Source organism: Ceratotherium simum, chromosome 3 (assembly GCF_057802395.1).
Source record: "Ceratotherium simum simum isolate JZ-2026a chromosome 3, ASM5780239v1, whole genome shotgun sequence".
Taxonomy (NCBI): Eukaryota; Metazoa; Chordata; class Mammalia; order Perissodactyla; family Rhinocerotidae; genus Ceratotherium; species Ceratotherium simum.
The window spans coordinates 4,393,239-4,412,498 of NC_141902.1; the positions used below are offsets into that span (position 1 = coordinate 4,393,239).

General features: G+C 35.0%; 1 protein-coding gene across 1 annotated transcript in view; it reads left to right on the forward strand.

The window, feature by feature from the left end:
• MDGA2 (MAM domain containing glycosylphosphatidylinositol anchor 2) overlaps positions 1-19,260 on the forward strand; it is a 791,668-nt gene that overhangs the window by 435,569 nt on the left and 336,839 nt on the right. The window lies entirely within an intron of this gene.

Here is a 19,260-nt window from a genome sequence, read left to right on the forward strand (position 1 = left end):
CTAACTTAAATGACATTTGATAAATATACACTAAGACTAAATTAATGGAAGTCTACTATTTAGAAACCTATATTCTTACATGGTCTCCCATTTTTATGGTAGGTTTAAAGTAATTTTATAAAGAATGAGAAGTGATAAGGTATTAGAATGCCATTTTCAGGGACTATCTGAAGGAGCACCAAATGCGCCCAAAGAAAGGCATGCAGCTTTCTCATTCTCTGAGCTCTAGATGTGCTGTGAATACAGATGTGGGCGCATTAAATTGTTCTGTCACTCATTGCTTCATCAGAGCTTGTTAGTAGCTTTCTGTATGCTTATATGTGAGAGCCAATGTGCTAAGCCCTTTATACCCATTATCTCATTTAATACTCACAGTTTCCTATGAAGGAGGTACCACGATAACCACCACCTTCCCATTTTACCCTACACACTGATAGATCAAAGATGAACAGGAAGACATGGTCTACATCCTCATATATCTGCTAGGACGCTGAAAAAAATCAGAATAATGAGGCAGTATATGTAATCACATGGTTAAGATCTCTGACTCTAGGACGTATGCGTCCAAGTCTTAATTTCACCCTAACTAGCTGTGGGGAAATAAGCATGATTCTAAATATTAAAATAGTTGTTAGAGATGTGGTACTTATCATACAATGTGTTTACACGTATTAAATGAGTCAATATGATAATATGAGAAGAAGTTATATTAAGTGACCAATAATATTAGTTGTTTCTGCTGTTGCTATTATTACTGTGATGGCTACTGCCACACTCAGTTATTACAGAGTGAACAAGGTTACATTAGAGTGCTGAAGTCTTAACTCTGTCAGAGATGACTGGGGAAGGTTTCCAAGAAAGATAACTCTCAAGCTAAGTCTTGAAGTATGATTAGGAATGTCACCAATAATTTAAGAATCGCAAGATTCTCTGAAGTTGGGATTTTTTAAACAGTGTGATGACAGGCTTCAGATAGCCCCAACAGGAGGTTTATATGAAAACTATATTGATGGCACCTACCTTTGAACCTCAGGACTGCAGGTGAGTCCAGGGGAAGGTGTTTGTCTGCAGCAGTAATTATCAATCTGTTTTTGCAGGTAGCTGGTTCGAGGACACCATTGCTCAAGTCAGTAGTACATGCTTGGCTTCTTTAACTGAAACTCTTAATAGCTAACTGAGAATGGTTAACCACATCCTATGAAATAATAATATTAGTATACAAGTGGTTGTTACAGCTAAACTAAACATAGTTTTATACAATGCACTCTGAACAATATATATTGGAGATCTACTATTATTTCTGTACCCTTTTCCAAAGAATTAGCAAAGTAAGTGTTTCTCTTCTCGTCTGGCACAAATTTCTCTTAGTCCATCTCACACTTCTCTGCACTGGTATCGTCCTTGCCTTGCCTTATTATTAACTACTAGTTGCAAAAACTTCCCAATGTCTGCATTTGTGCACAGTTCAGATTTGAAATGAAGAGACCTCATTATTGCATTGCTAAGGTGGTTGCTTTCTGCAGTATGCTCTGTAAGATGTGGGCAGTCAGTTACTCATTATCTGGCGTGGCTCTTTCCATTTATGTCAAGTGTAGGATTCTGCTCCTTTGATTAGCATCTAGGTTTCTCTGCCTTCCCACTGACTCACTGTGTGCTCCATGGGTAGAGTCATTTTACTGTGTTCTGACTTTGAGAAGGAAAGCTAAAATGGATGTGTGATATTACTAAGTAATTTCTGACTACAGTGCATCAGATTTACCATTTAACCATGGTGTGTTCGTTAATTACAAAAGTTGATCAGCAGATGAAAGAACAAGTAGATAAGTAGCACCCCATCATTAGTGGGAAAATTTAGACAGCATTATTATTCTTAGCTTGGTAACATGTTGTTTTCATGGATATAGAGTCATTTTCTACTAAAGAGTTTTAGATGAAATAGAAGCAGATAATAGACACTTGAATCAAATGAAGATGCTAAATTGTAGATGTGACAACCAAAACTTTTGAAAAGATGAAGATGGCCCTAAGATAACCTTTTCTAATAATGGATGCCATAATTCAGAATTGGTGATAAAGTTTCTAGCATTTTCTCAAATTTTTTGGGGATTCAAAGTAATGATTTTATATAGAAAGCAATTTTTGTTCTTCTGAAATGAAATAATGGTACTAGTTTATTTTTTGGGAGGTCTGTAAAGAATACTTTTAAATACTTTCTTGAAAGAAATATAAGAAAGAACAGTATGGTAGGTTTCAAGGGTCTTCATATTATTTTCAAATTTGCAAAGTGCTAATATACATAGAATTCTGGTCCTGGGAACATGCACACACACATACACACACACAATGTGTGTGTGTGTGTATATATGTATATATTCTATATGTATGTATATGTATAAATAAATATGTAACATTAGCTAAATTCAGATACTATAAATATTTTTAAAACATTTTTTAACAGTTCAGTTGAAAAACTATCCACCTTCCCTAAATCTAATATAATAGCTCGTAGGACAAGTCTCAACCTGATGCATTTTGAAACAGTTGCATGAATGAGTGCCTCCTGAAAATCTGAGTTTATAAAGGGGAAAAAAACCACACTAACTGACCCTAACTGTATTGTTTCGAACAAGGTAGTGTAATAAGATTGAAACTCCAGGGCACATACAATTCTCCTACATTGGGTTTTCCACTAAATTACGCCAGCAAGTCATAGCTGTATTCTATTGTGGATGTGGAGAGAAAATTGATTTAGATAGTTCTGTCCCGAGCCATTTTTTTCCCACTAGAAAGATTTCTGTTGATAAAGTTCATTTCATTAGGGGGGAAAGGGAAAGAAAAATACTGCCTAGTTTATATGCCATCGTGATCTTCTGAACATTATGAGACTAAATGTTACATAATGTCATACAGATATGCCAATCTCGTAGAGATGCATTTATTTTTTTTTTACATAGCTAAAGATAACATTTTAAGGATTGTGTCATTTCTGAGAACTTTGACCTTACGTTCAAGTGGATCTGTGAAGCAGTTGATTGAATTTGCTGATGTTTATATATTTCCACCAGAGATTATGAGAAAAACTCCAAAGGACACATGCCTTGAAAGCAGATGTGTTAATATAGTACAACATGTCTTCACTGCCTAATAGTTCAGCCCAGACGGCAGGCAGGCCATCCCACCCACGTAATTGACTTCGACCTGGCTTGCTTTCCTGGGAGACTGTATATTGCTGTCAGTGAGACTGGTTACACATTCCTGCTATCCTACCACAGTGGCATTGCAAAGGGTCATTAGGTTCCAACTCCTAGACCAGTAAAGTGGCCATTCCCAGACGCTTCATGGAAACAAAAAGATGCTGTGCGTTTCAATTTGCGTGGGATCAACTCCAGCCTCATTTTGGGTGCTGTGACAGGTCACACTGCTTTGAATTTATCATGGCCTGTTTGTGTAGTAAATACGGAAGCCAGAAATCTGGGCACTTCCCTACGGCCACTACCTAGTTGCCACTACCCTACGGCGAAAGCAACAGATAAATGAGAGAAACAATGGGACTTGGCAGACAAGTGAAATTCTGGAGAAGTAATCAAAAGAGTGACTTTTTACTAGGGTGTTAGAGCACAGCCTCATTATTTCTTTTTGTTGCTACATTCAGGTGCTTTTTGGGTGTTAATTATCACCATGTCAGTGAGAAAGACAACCAAAAATGATTTCAGATAGACTAAGTCCCTCTCCTCCCGGACCTAGTCATCGAATGCTTTCGTCCGTATTCCTCGAAAGCCAGGTATCTGAGCTCTGCCTCTCAGATTTAGGGTTTAACTGTAAATTGAAATCCAGTAGCAATTTTTATGATTTAAGAAATAATTCTGAGCTCAAAATTAAATGATGCTTGTGTGCCTAATGAGACAGGCATGTTTTCAGTCATCATTAAAGCTGCAAATTAGTGGTTGCATTTTTGTTTAAGAAGTGACTGGGAGGAGAAAAACTGGATGGATTCAGACTATCTCCCTGTTATACTAGAAAAAATAAAAATGACAGCTGGCTCAATATCAGCAGCTATGGTTGCCAGAAATAATATTTTTGCCTGTATCTTGTGATTCTAGTGAGTCTTAAGGAGAGGTAGTTGAGCCAGCTGTGTTCCATGGCTTGGGGCAGTCATCCCATGCTTTCTTGTCAAGTGCTACATTGTCACAAAGTAGCAATATGATGGCTTCAAACTGGCCCTGTACCTTGAGGAGTTACAGTAGCAGCAACTGATAATCAGTTGTTGATAAACTTCAGTGTGTATTTGTGAGTGTTTGTGTGTGTGTGAGAGAGAGAGAGAGAATGTGTGCCACAGGTGGATAGAGTGAGATCAGAGTTGCAAACTCAGGATACCAGAGCTGTTGGTTCTCCTGTTTGCTTGCCTTTAACTGAAAACACCTCCATCAGGTGAGGCTGTCTCTAGCCGCAGCAGCACAACTTCTTCTTTCTAAGACCTACTTAGACTCCCATGAAGACAAAGCCTGGTTGGGGTGGGGGAGTAGCTGCAAGCATAATCACCGCAGATGTGTGCTGTTCTTACCTGAAGTGCAGTGATTTTTGTAAATAAATGTGTCTCGGTTGCATGTCCTAGGTCAATTGTCTGAGTGTTGGAATGTCTGTTGCCTTCTGGGGAGAGGATTTGAGGATTTGTTCATCTCCTTGCTCTGTCATGCTAAAAATTAATCTCCTCTAATCATCTTTTTGAATATATTAGGAATATTTCATTTTTATTCTTTTTAACTTTACTGCTAGAAATATTCTTACATTCCCATAGTCCAGTTTACGTTCTTTTCCTAAGAAAAGAGCATTATTTATTACTGCACGATAAATTACCCCAAAACTTAGTGGCTTAAAATAGCAAACATTTGTTATCTCACAGTTTGTGTGTGTCAGGAATCCCAGGCCCGGGTCTCTCCCAGGCTGTACTCGAGTGTCGGACAGGACTGCATGGACTCCAGGTGTGACTGGGGGAGAGTCACTTCCAAGTCTGCTCGTATGATTGTTGTTGGGCCTCCTGTCCTCACTGGCTGTTCCCCAGAGATATCAGTTCCTTGCCATGTTGCAGCTCCCAGCATGGTAACCAGCTTCCCTTAGAGCAAGCAAGCAAGAGTTCAAGGGTGAGCACCCAAGAAGAAAGCCACGGTCTCTTTGTGATGTAATCTTTAAGGTGAAATCCCATTACTTTTGCTCTATTCTGTTTGTTAGAAATGAGTCACTTGGTCCAGCCCACCCTCAAAGGGACAAGCTTACTCGAGGACACACATCCCAGAAGAAGGGAATCATCCAGGGTCGTTTTAGAAGCTGCTTATCTCCAGTGGTGACAAGTCACCACTGGCTTCGGTGAAAAAAATGACAGTTTACTAAGTCATTTTCACAAAATTTCAAATGGGAAAACTATTTTACCTTCATATTTTCAACTAAAGAAATAAACTTTTTGTAATTTGATGAGTATTTGGGAACATAAAGTATGTGGAGAGAACAGGAGGCGAAGCACACACTTACCCACATCTTTATTAACAACACAGGGACGATGTGGTTGAAACCCCCTCGGTACCCCTCCTATCCTAGCGGTAATTGCTGTCCTGACTTTCGTGTTTTTCCTCTAACATAAATAAAATTATTTATAATTTTACTCTATATATGCATTATTTAACAGTATATTACTGCTCCATTGTTTTAAAATGATGTAAATGGTGCCCCTATTTTATGTATCCATATGCTCCTAAGAATATATGTTGGAAAGAGCATTATTCATAACAGAAAACAAGAAAAGGAAGCAGCTACGTATCCATTAATAGTAGAATGGATACATAAATTGTGTTATATTCATAAACTTGAATATTCTACACAGTGAAAATGAAAAAACTAGTGTCACAGATTAACATAGATTCATTTCACAAGCCTTAAATTGAAGATAGAATATTTTTAATAATACATATTTTCACTCAACTGATTTTTAAGTGATTCAATGTAGTTCTAAGTTACTTATTTAAAATTATGTATAAAAATTTTTTTATTAGATAACTAAAGAAATTATGTTATCTAATACTTCGTCATTCTTCAATTTACCAACTGTTTGTGTGGGGGTAGTTAAACAGAATATTTCTGAAAAATCCCATGCAACTGTACGTGTTTAAATTACAAGCCTGTCTTACAGTTATGCTCATTGTACATGTTAGGTGTTGCTAGGATTTATATAGGTCTGTTCAATTTGAAGTTTGGAACCCTGGAAGCAAATTATTCTTTCCTGGTCTTTTTTCATATTTTCTTCTGAATGCCTAGAAAGTTGATAGATGTATTTGTGCCCTCATCTCCCCACCTCGTTTTTCTGTCTGACAATTGGGAAAATTGCAGCAGCTGTGGCTAACTATTTACATTGAAAATAATAACATGCATAAATAGGATCTTTCTAACTCTTCGTTATTGGCAGCAGAAATAAGTGGGAATATTGGCCCAGCCTCATTATAGAAACAGAGCCACATCCAGAATGAGATAAAACAAATGATTATAAACTCATAGCAAAACAAGAGAACAAATTAACAAAAGAAGGTGGTAATAATGATAATCAGCAATGCATAATGATCCCAGAAAATCGAAGTGATCCAGTAGATATATTTCTTGAGAGAGGATTGGTCTACATCTGTTGATTTATAAATGATAAGTAATTTGAGAAGGATTGAGTGACTAGAGGTCCCAATGGCAATTAAAAGTCACCTCGTGTCTAAGACGCATTGAGATTCAGTAGAGGATAAGGTCAATAGCATGGGCTGGACTGTTTGGATTTAGAAATTGGCCCAGTCACCTAAGTTATGCAACCTTGAGAAATTTCCTAAATGCCCTGGGTCTGTTCCCTCACTGTTAATCCTCATATGCCCCATAGCATTTCTCTTAGTATTAAGTGAGTTAATATTTCTAAAGCTCGTGAAAAGTTAACTAGTCTATATTAAGCACCCTATAAGTGTTAGCTTTTATTAGTAAGAAGTCTAGAATGTGTGATTTTTCCAATTGTTTGAAAATAGTTATGTTCCTGTAACAATACGTGTTCCATCCGGACTGGATATATATATCTATGTACCTACAATATCTAGTAATATTAGAATTAGATTTCTAATTAATAATTATAATTATAGTAAACAATTTCATCCAAATTTATTGCATTCTCTAACATGGCATTTGATAGAATATCAATGAGACAAAAATTTTGTCTTTCTTACCCATGTTTTGATGCATTTGTTACATGTTTTTGTATGCACAAATCATATATAGTTTTTTTGTATTTCAGTAGTTATAGAAATATTGTAAAACTGTATGTATTCTTTTGCAACTTTATTTTTTTATTCCAAGTAAATTTTTTTGGAGTCATCCAAGTTAATACGTGAAGATTTAGCTCATTCATTAAACTGCATTATAATATTCTACTTAATGAATAGTGATACTAAAACTTTTCTCTAATTTTCTATTAGGATAATTGAATAAGGTGTGCATGTGTCTGTGTGCACATCTGTAATATTTTCTCAATGTAAATATCTAGAAGTGGAATTACTTGGTCTTAGAGTACATTTTTAACTTTACTCTCAATATTGCCAAAATGCTCTTCCAAGTAGTTATGTCAAATTTCACTCTAATAAGAAATGTATTAGAGTTTTTGTTTCCCATATCTTTGTCAACAGTTGTTATTTATGCCAAATTTTTGCCAAAGGAACTTAAATTTTTTTGTCAATTTTCTAATTTTTGCCAATCAAAAGGATCTAAAATTATGGTATCTCATAATTTTTATTTGATATTTTTAGCTACTAGAAAGGATACACATCTTTTTCATATTTATTAGCATTCAGGCCTCCTTTTTCTGTAAAGTGGCCTTTCATACAATTTCCCAATTATTTTTTAGGTTGTTCATTTTTTCGTCATTTTAAGAAGCACCTAATATTCTCTTGACGTTAATCATGTGATGTATATTACAAGTATGTTTTCTCAGTCTGTGGCCTTTATTTTTCTGTCTTTGCATTTACAGATTTAAAAAAAAATTATGTAGTCAATTTGATCAATCTTTTTTCATAGTTTGTGTATTTTGTGCTCAGTTAAGAGATATTTTCTCCACCCTGAGTTTGTAAAATATTATTCTGTATATTTTCTAGAGGCTTTAAAATTTAGATTTTTGTTTGTAGAGCTTTAACGTTGAGAATCTGTATTTTGTTGATGGCAGGTAAGGTTTTTCACTGGTTTTCTAGTGTCATATAATTGAAAGGACTCACAAGATTCCACATGGTACATTCACATAAAGCTTTAATAAGAGTGAAAATGTGACACAGGAGGATGAAGAAAGCTCAGGCAACCACAGAGATGGACAGACATCCACGTGCAGCCCCCAGGGTCCTTTTTTGGATGCATAGGATGGCCTTTTCTTCAGATTGTGAAGAAACCAAGATACGTGTGTAGTGTCTTAGTCAAGTTGTCTACTCTCTTAATTTTTAAAGGGTACAGTAGAGTATTGTTAACTATAAGGACAACGTTGTACAGCAGGTCTCTGTAAACTTACTCATCTTGCATAATTAAGACTTGATGTCCTTTGATTGGCATTTCCCCATTTCCGCCTCCCCCGGCCCCTGGCAGCCACTATTCTGTTCTCTGATTCTCTGATTTGACTATTTTGGACCTCATGTAAGTGGAAGCATGCAGTGTCTGTCCTTCTGTGACTGACTTGTTTCACTTAGCATAATGTCCTCAAGGTTCATCCATGTTGTTACATATTGCAGGATATCCTTTTTTAAAGCTAAATATTATTCCATTATATGTATATACCACATTTTCTTTATCCATTCATTTTTTGATGGACATTTAAGTTGTATCTACATCTTGGCTATGTTGAACAGCTTTTCATATGCCTGTTGCCCATGTGTATGTCTTCTTTGGAGAAATACCTATTCAAGTCCTTAGCCCATTTTTAAATTTTATTAGTTTTCTTTGCTGAGTTGTATGAGTTTCTTATGTATTTTGGAAATTGACCCCTTATCTGAAATATGGTTTTCAAATATTCTCAATCTGTAGGTTGCTTTTTCATTCTGTTGTTTGTTTCCTTTGCTGTGCAGAAGATTTTTAGTTGGATGAGTCCCACTTACTTATTTTTGCTTTGGTTGCCTGTGCTTTTGATTCGTATCAGTGAAATCATTGCCAAGACCAATGTCCTGAAGCATTTTCCCCATGTTTTCTTCCAGGAGTTTCACAGTTTCAGGTCTTATATTTAAGCTTCTAATACATTTTGAGTTGATTTTTCTGTATGATGTAAGAGAAGGGTCCAGTGTCATTCTTTTGCATGTGGGTATCCAGTTTTCTCAGCACCGTTTGTTTGAGAGACTATCCCTTCCCCAGTGTATATTCTTGGCATCCTTGTTGATCAGTTGACTCTGTATTCATGGATTTACTTCTGGGCTCTCTACTCTGTTTCATCAGTCTATATGTCTGTCTTTGTGCCAGTACTATACTGTTTTAATTACCGTATTTTTGTAATATATTTTGAAGTCAAGAAGTGTGGTGCTGCCAGCTTTGTTTTACTTTCTCAAGATTGTTTTGGCTATATGTGGTCTTTTGTGGTTCCATGTGAGTTTTAGAATTCTTTTTTCCATTTCTGTAAAAATTGCCATTGGAATTTTGGTAATGGTTACATTGAATCTGTATATCGTTTTGGGTAGTATGGACATTTAACGATATTAATTCTTCCAATCCATGAACACTGCATGTCTTTCCATTTGTTTGTGTCTTTAAATTTCTTTCATTAATATTTTGTAGTTTTCAGCATGCAAGTCTTTTATCTACTTAGTTAAGTTTATTCCTAAGTATTTTATTGTTTTTGGTAGTATTGTAAATGGGATTGTTTTCCTAATTTCCTTTTCAGTTAGTTCATTGTTAGGGTATAGAAATGCAGCTGATTTATGTATGTTGATTTTGTATCCTGTAACTTTACTGAGTTCTTTTATTGGTTCTCAAAGTTTTTTAATGGCATTTTTAGGGTTTTCTGTATATAAGATCATGTTGTCTGCAAAGAGAGACAGTTGTCTTTCTTTCTGAATTGGATGTCTTTTGTTGCTGTTTCTTGCCCAATTGCTCTGGCCAGGACTTCCAGTACTGCGTTGAATAAAAGTGGTGAGAGTGACCATCCTTGCCTTGTTCCTGATCTCAGAGAAAAAGCTTTCAATTTTTCACCATTACATACATATTAGCTGTTGGCTTTTCATATATAGTCCTTGTTATGTTGAGGTAATTTCCTTTTGTTCCTAGTTTGTTGAGAGTTTTTATCATGAAAGGGCATTGAATTGTCAAGTGCTTTCTCCTGTATCTATTGAGATGATCATGTGACATTTAGTCTTCATTCTGTTAATGTGTGTATGACATTACTTGATTTTCATATGTTGAACCATCCTTGCATCACAGGGATAAATCCCAGTTGGTCATGGTTTATGATCCTTTTTTTTTTTTTTTGCTGAGGAAGACTGGCCCTGGGCTAACATCCATGCCCATCTTCCTCCACTTTATATGGGATGCCACCAAAAGATGGCTTGCCAAACAGTGTGTCGGTGTGCGCCCGGGATCTGAACCAGCGAATGCTGGGCCACCGCAGTTGAGCGCGTGCGCTTAACCGGTTGCACCACCGGGCCAGCCCTGGTTTATGATCCTTTTAATGTGCATTTATCACTATAAACTTCCCTCTTAGTTGTCCTTTTGTTGCATTCCATAGTCTTTTTGAATGTTGTATTTTTGTTTTTATTTGTCTCAAGATATTTTCTAGTTTCCTTTTTGATTTCTTCTTTGATCTATTGGTTGTTCAAAAGTGACGTTTGGGGCCAGCCCAGTGGTGCAAGTGGTTAAGTGCGCACGCTCTGCTTCGGCGGCCCGGGGTTCGCAGGTTCGGATCCCGCGGCACACCAATGCACCGCTTGTCAAGCCATGCTGTGGCGGCGTCCCATGTAAAGTAGAGGAAGATGGGCACGGAACTCAGGGCCATTCTCCCTCAAAGAAAAAAGAGGAGGATTGGCATTGAACGTTAGGTCAAAGCTAGTCCTCCTCACAAAAAAAAAGTGATGTTTAATTTCCACATATTTGTGAATTTTCCAGTTTTCCTTTTGTTATTGATTTTTGGATTCATTCTATTGTGGTCGGAAAAGATACTTGATATGATTTAAAAGTGAGGTTTAATTTCCACGTATTTGTGAATTTTCTAGTTTTTCTTTTGTTGTTGATTTTTGGATTCATTCCATTGTGGTCGGAAAAGATACTTGATATGATTTCAACAATCTGAAATTTGTTAAGATTTGTTTTATGACTAACATGTGATCTTTCCTGGAGACTGTTCTGTGTGCACTTGAGAAGAACATATATTCTGCTGCTGTTTGGTGGTATGTTCTGTATATGTCCATTAGATCCATTACGTATATAGTGTTGTTCAAGTCAGCTGTTTCTTTGTTGATTTTCTATCTTGTTGTTCTATCCATTATTGAGAATGGGGTATTGAAGTCTTCTGCTATTATTATATTGCTGTCTCTTTCTTTCTTCAGTTCTGCTAGTGTTTGCTTTATATATCTAGGTGCTCTGAAGTTGGTGGCATATAAATTTATAATTGTAATATCTTCCTGGTGAATTGACCCTTTTGTCATTATATAATGTCCTTCTATTCCTCTCTTGTGACAGTTTCTGAATTAAAGTCTACCTTATCTGACTTAAATATAGCTACATCTGCTGTTGTTTGTTTGCTATTTGCGTAGAATATCTTTCTCTATTTCTTCACTTTTAGGCTATGTATGCTTTAAATCTAAAGTGAATTTCTTATAGACAGCATTTAGTTGAATCTTTTTTTTTTAATTTTTTAATTTATTCTACCACCGTGTGTCTTTTGATTGGGGAATTTAATCCATTTACATTTAAAGTAATTACTGATAGAGAAGAATTTACTATTGCCATTTTTTTCATTGTTTTCTGTTTGCCTTGTAGTGTTTTTGTCTCTTTTTCTCTCTCTCGCTGTCTTCCTTTGTGTTCATTGATCTTTTGTGTTGATAGATTTCGATTCCTTTCTTTTTCTTTTGTGTGACTTCTATAGGTACTTTCTTTGTAGTTACTGTGGGGCTTACCTAAAACATCTCCCAGTTATAATAGTTAATTTTGAGCTGATAACAACTTAATTTTAAAAGCCTACAAAAACTCTTCAATTCTGCTACTTCCCCCAATTTATGTTATTGATGTCACAATTTACATCCATTGATACTGTGCCTCCATTAGCATATTATTTTAGTTATAGCCATTTTTAATACTTCAGTCGTTTGACTTTTATACTAGAATTAAAAGTGATTTACCCACTGCCATTACAATAATACAGTATTCTGTATTTTTCTGTATATTTACCCTTACTAACGAGTTTTAAACTTTCTCATGTTGTTGTTTGTATGTTTTCGTTACAACTTGAAGAATGGGGAGTTTCAAACTTTAAATGGCATGTTGTAAATCACTAGTTATCCTCATCCTGGGCAAGGGTCAGTACCAGACATCTAGGCATTCCTAGAGATAAGCACAGAGCTACAGGTTAATCCAGCCCTCACACAGGATCTATTATTATTTTATTTTTTTCACTTGAGTGGAAAATTGTCCCAGCAACATTTATTGAATAGTCAACTATTTCTCACTGATTTGAAAAATGCCACCTCTCTCATAAACCAAGTTTCTGTGTATGTGTGGTCTAATTTGGGATCCCTATTATAATTCATGTCTACCCATGCCCTTTCCTGTATTAGAATCATGGAATCATAGAATCGTCTACTAGCTGTATGATCATGGGCCATTTATGTAGTATTTCTTTGCTTTAGCAAACTTATTGATATAATAATAATAATACCAACATTATATATTGTTTTGAGGATAAAATAAAATAATACATATAAAGTACTTAGTGCAGAATTTAGCAGATATTAGGCATTCAGTAATTATAATAAAAATTATTGTTATGGCTTTGTAAGAAATTTATTATTTAATAAGGCAAGTCCTACTTCTCCTTCTTCAAGGTTATCTTATTATTTCTGGCCCTTTATTCTTTTATATAAATTTCAGGATTAATGGGCCAAATGCCATGAAATAACCTTTCAAACTTTACATTACATTTATAAGTTGATATGGAGGAAGTTTCTTTTTTACAATATTGCATGTTTCTATCTATGACCATAGATTTTGTTTTCAATTATTTAGGTTTTTCAAGAATTTCAATAAAATATTCTAATATTCTCCTTGAAAGTTTTGAATTTATTTTGTTTAATTAGTCCCTGGATTTCTTATAAATTCTGTTGCTGTTATGAATGGGATTTTTTCTTATTTTTTTCTAAATGAGTATTGCTGGTATAGATACTGATTTTTATATATTGAACTTGCATGTAGCAACTTTGATGGACTTTACTATTTCTAAGATGATAATTCTATAAATAATTTTTATTTTCTGACCAGATAATCCACAAATAACAGATTACATTAATTTCTTTATTTCCAGTGCCTATATCTGATATATATTTTTCTTGTGGTATTTAAGTGTCTAAAAAGGGTAGCAAAATTTTATCTGAAAGCTTTTAAGATTTCTCCATTGAATATGATGCTGGCTGAATGTTTTTGATGATAGATATCTTTAATCATGGTTGAAAGGTATTTTCAATTCCTCTTTTGGAAATTTTTTCTTTTTCTAAATCATAAATAGGTATTTAATTTTATCAATTTCTCTTTTCTATTTGCATCAATTTGTGATCTATTTGATTTTTTAAATCTTTTTCTTAAACTTCTAACTATAGCACTCAATTTCTAGACATCAATTCTTATTTTTATTTCTGTGATAAATACAAATAGGAATTATGCTTTAAAAAAGTGTTATTGACCACCTCACACCCATCAGTATGTGTATATGAGAGGGGGAGAGAGAGAGAGAGAGAAAGGGGAACATTAATAATATTAATCAAATAAATATTAAATAATTAAATATTAAAATACCTAAATCTTAGAGTGTTTTATGCATTAATTAGGGAAATATATGTAAAGTGCTTAAAAACACTGCCTGGCATATAAGTCTTCACTGTTTTCCTGAAAAATTATTCTATGTTTTAAAGTAATGACACACTTTATCACTATTAATGCTTTTACCTTATTTTACAGATATTAATAATGCTGTCATCACATTATTGTCATTAATATTTGCCTTTTCTCATTCACTCTTTTTTATTCAAATACATTATGACATTATGTTAACATATTTAAGTATATCTTCTGTAAAGAGTATATCATTAGATTTTTTTTTTTTAAAGTTACTTATTCTCCTTTTTCGGAGGAAAGCAATTTTTTATTTTTTTGAGGAAGATTGACCCTGTGCTAACATCTGTTGCCAATCTCCCTCTTTTTTCCCTCTTCTCCCCAAAGCCCCAGTGCATAGCTGTGTATCACAGTTGTAGAGTTGTAGCTCTCCTGTATGGGACACTGCCTCAGCATGGCCTGATGAGTGGTGTGTCGGTCCTGGCCCAGAATCCAAACCCGCGAACTCTGGGCTACGAAGTGGAATGTGCAAACTTAACCATTACACCACCGGGCTGGCCCCTTATTAGATTTTTTGAAAAGCACATTCTTGTCTTTTATTTATCAAGTTACATTAGTGTGATTAACATATATTTGACATATTTCTAGCATATTATTCATTAATTTCTTTTATAAAATAGAGTTTCTTTGCTTCATTTTATTTCTTTCATACATTTTATTCTATTGTTCTAGTTTTAGTTATTCTTTCAAGGTATTTTAAAATTACACATTCTATTTTTTTATACTTTAATGGCTAAACCTAACTTTTGACATTCATGTCGGTTAAACATTGATCGGTGTCTCTGTTCTCTTCATAATATATATGTTCTGGTATCTTTAACTCTGCAGCTCAGTCTTCTATGTGCTACAAGCACTGATATAATTTAAAATTTTTATGTGGTGTTGTTAGTACTGAAAATTTTTTAAGAAGGGGGAGGATACTGTCATAAAATAATATTTATTCTACAAAGCTCATATTGATATTGATTAGCTAAACTTCCTTTAGAAAAGAAAATGTTGGGGCCAGCCTGGTGGTACAGTGGTTGAGTGCGTGCCCTCTGCTTGGGCGGCCGGGGTTCGCAGGTTTGGATTCTAGGTATGCACTGTCACACCGCTTGTCAAGCCATGCTGTGGCGGCATCCTGTGTAAAGTAGAGGAAGATGGGCACGGATGTTAGCCCAGGGCCAGTCTTCCTCAGAAAAAAGAGAAGGATTGGCATTGGATGTTAGCTCAGGGCTAGTCTTCCTCACACACAAAATAAAATGTTGCTAATCTTGTACATTAGAAAATATTGCAGCAGCTTTGGAGGGAGGGAGGGAGAAGGAAGAGACAGAGAGAATGAATACAGAGCTGCAGCTGGACCACATGGCTATTTAATAGAGTAACCCAAATTTTGTACCAGTATCAACTTGTAAAATTTGTCGTTATATGGGTTGATTTCTAATTAAGTACATGGACAAAAAATGTTCTAAAATATCCCAATAGAAGTCCAATTTGCAGCTGTTTGATTGTTTTTCCCTAGTATTATCTGCGAAGCAATTATGCATGAATAGAGACTTCTTGACTAGCTTTCAAGGAAATATTGACCACTAAGACATTTTAATTAAGGAATATTGAAGCAGAAGAATTTCAATCAACAAAATAAACAGTGTTAAAGCAGGGTGAAATTTCAATAGTCAGCAATTCAAAACCTATGAATAAATGTTTCTGTTCCACATTTTTAAATATATATATATGTATATAATTGAAAATTCATTTATATTAGGTATATATAATGAATGTATAATAAATATAGTGTCTTTGCCCTAAATCAAATAGGGGGATTTAAGCCATTATTTGTTGGGAAGGGGCATTATCATCATAGGTTTGTTCATGGAATTGATGTCTGAGACCTAAAACATCAAATAAAAGTTCAGGATGCAAAAAGGGGATGGAGATTTCCAGATAGAGGGATCCGTACAAGGCACAGATGCAGGAGAATCGATGAGAGTCGGCATAGCCTCAAACATTTTGGTGTCTGGAAGACTTAGATATGAATTTTGATGCTGAACTATTTTGTAGAGGTCTTTTAATTTCTATGACTCTAGTAAATTCCAGTGATAATATTATCTATATCAAAATTATGTTTTGGAGATTTGGTATACTTATGTGTGTGTGTATATATATATATGTTTTGTGCAGTTACTAGCCCTAAGTGATCAATAAATATACTACCAGTTATTATTACTATTATCACTATTACAATTTGGCTATAATTATTACTGTTGCCCATTTAAGACAGTAGAATTATTTCAACATAACTTGAGCACACCTAAACAAAATAAAGCAGTAGGAATTAGAGCAGGAGTAAGAGATAACCTAGAGCAGATTATGACCCACCTTGTAAACCTCATCAAAACACATGAACGTTATTTTGTGGCGATAGGGAGCTATTGAAGCAAGTGTCCAATTTGGAATGTAGAAAGTCCTCTCTAGCTATATTGTGCAAAATGGATGTAGGGGCACGAGGGATGAAACTGGAGGGAGAAATACTTGGAACGTAAGCTAGAGATGACGTGTGCCTAAATGGTGGTAGACGCAGTAGAGATTGATATGATGAGACTTGAGATATACTCGGAGGGCAGACCTCTTACTGGGCTTAGAATTGATGAAATTCAGCAGCTGAAGAGAGATGAATCAAGGATGATGAAGATATCTTGAACATGGTAAATTAGATATATGATGATTTTACTCCCTGGATGGTAAACACAGAAGGATGTGCTCCCGTGAAGGGAAGACAATGAGTCCAATTTTGCACATGTAAGGATACAGATGCTCAGAGAACAACAAAATGTGTGTGCCTAGCAAGTGTTTTGCTAAACTGGATTTCAGTTCTGGAGATATATCAGCAATAGCCTGTTAGAATATATGATAAAAAACACATGTGATTTTATACAGAAAACTCCAAACCTTTAATGATATGTAGGTGGGACTTGTATTAATGTCAGTAGGTGTTATGAACGTGGTTTAGGAGTCTGGATAGTATGGAGATGTCAGTTCTTCACAAATAGATGAGAATTTGTTTGGAATAATGAACAGATAAAAAAACAAAGAAAATGTTTTGAAAACAAAATGAGAACATTTGGCCTCAAATATTATTAAGCTACACAAAGAATTATGTAATGCAGATGAAAATATGGAGGAAAATAGTAAAAATTTCAAGTGGTAGTAAAGCAAAAAATGAAAATATTGATGTTTTAAATTAGATATTAAAACTTTATGACTCCTGTTGATTTGGCTCCCCCACATAACATTGTACACTTGTAATTATTAATGCTTATAATTATTTGTTTTATGGTCTTCTTCTTCACGAGGACAATCACTGTGCTTTGGTCACAGTTGTTTCTCTGTGGTCTAGCAAAAGGCTAGGCACAGTAGGTTCTCAATTAAAATTGCTTAGCTGATCAAGCAAGTTAACATTCTGAGATATAGACTTGTTTTCATTATCTACCAAAAGTCCCTGGTGGATCTTCATTGCTTATCAGACCTCTATTCCTATGTGTTGCTCTAACAACTTTGAACTCCTTGCAGTTTCTTGAATATACGGTGTTCACTCATGCCTCCGAGTGCTTGCTGTTCCCTCTGCCCGGAACAGGCTCGCCACTATTCACTCTTCTAAGCTCAGCTCAAGCGTCCTTCTCTATGCTCCTCCTCAGGCAGAATTTCTTGCCATCTCTGCCTGGGTCCCTGCATACCTTTGGATATGTTGTGTAATCACATATCTATAATACAGCTGTTTCTGATAGTTCCCATAGCACCCGCCACGTGAGAATGTTTATTTTTCTGTATTTTCTGTCTCACTGAATTGTGAGCTCTTCCAAGGTAGACATTTTCTTAGTGATGTATGTATTTCTGTACCTAGCTCAATGCCAGGGACACCATGGTAGACGCAAAATACTGTCATAGAGTAAATGAATTAACTGAACAACGCGTTTTGTAAAATTTCTTAAAGAGTAGACTAGGAAGAAGATATTTTAGTATCTCCAAAATCTCAAAGTTAGAAACAATAAAAGACAATATAGTCAGAGGTTGCTGGCATAGTCTCAGGTTTAAATATCCATCATGAATAGTGAAGAAAAGTTGATGTCAAGTCTGGTGACTCTTGACGAAGTGGGGATGCTTTCGAATGCTCTTTATGAAAGGGAGTAATAGCTCTAGAGAAGGCCTGGGAATTCACTGGGTTGCCAGATATGCATTTTCTATGTTCAAGCAGAAAATGACAGCATTGTGTCAGGTACTTGAACATGCCATAGTGGTTTTGTAATGAATTTTAATATGATTTAATGTCTTTTTTAAAGTTTCTTTCAATCACAGTGGAGCTGTCCCAGGCCATGTTTATGGATTACAGCGTCTACAACACCACTTCCTTCAGTGTGTGTTTCTTAAGCAGTGTATCTCAGGGACACATTCCAAGGGGAATCTTCTTTGTGACACTGTTAGTCATGAGCAAAATTGGCTGTGATAAAATTTTAGTGTGTATATTTGTAGTTAATCTGCTAAGCATTTCTATTAACCTTTGTTCTTAAACAATTCACAAATAGAAAATTAGTAAAGCAGGTCTTAAAAATATATACATATATATCATAAATTGATATAAAATTTCTGAAGTAAAATAGATTCTGAAGTGATGACAGCACCTTTCTGAAATGGATATTGTCAGTGAAGAAATTATACCCCTTGAAACAATAAGAAATCATCTACTTTTCTTTGTATCATTTGTCAGTAATGAACAATGGAGCAGAATTGTGGAAAAGGAGTAACACTTTCTGTGTAAACTGCCCTTGCCTCAGGCCAAGAACATATGATAACTGCTTAATTTTTCTTCCAGTTAAAACCAAGGATTTCCTAAGTTATTTCAATGGAAGCAATGTGATGTTATTTGATATATTTTGTTATTTTCACTTAGTTTTTCTAGTGCGTGAAATTAAAAGGATTTATAGGATATTCATTATGCTTTGGGCCATAGTATTATTAAAGTAAAAAATACATATTTCTGTGCACTTAGAGTTCTTTTATTGTCTATTCTGTTTTTAAAACCTCTAGTATTTCCCCCACAATAACTTCAGAGATTATGATTTTCAAGATTATGAGAACCATAATATTTTTATAATAATGAGAATT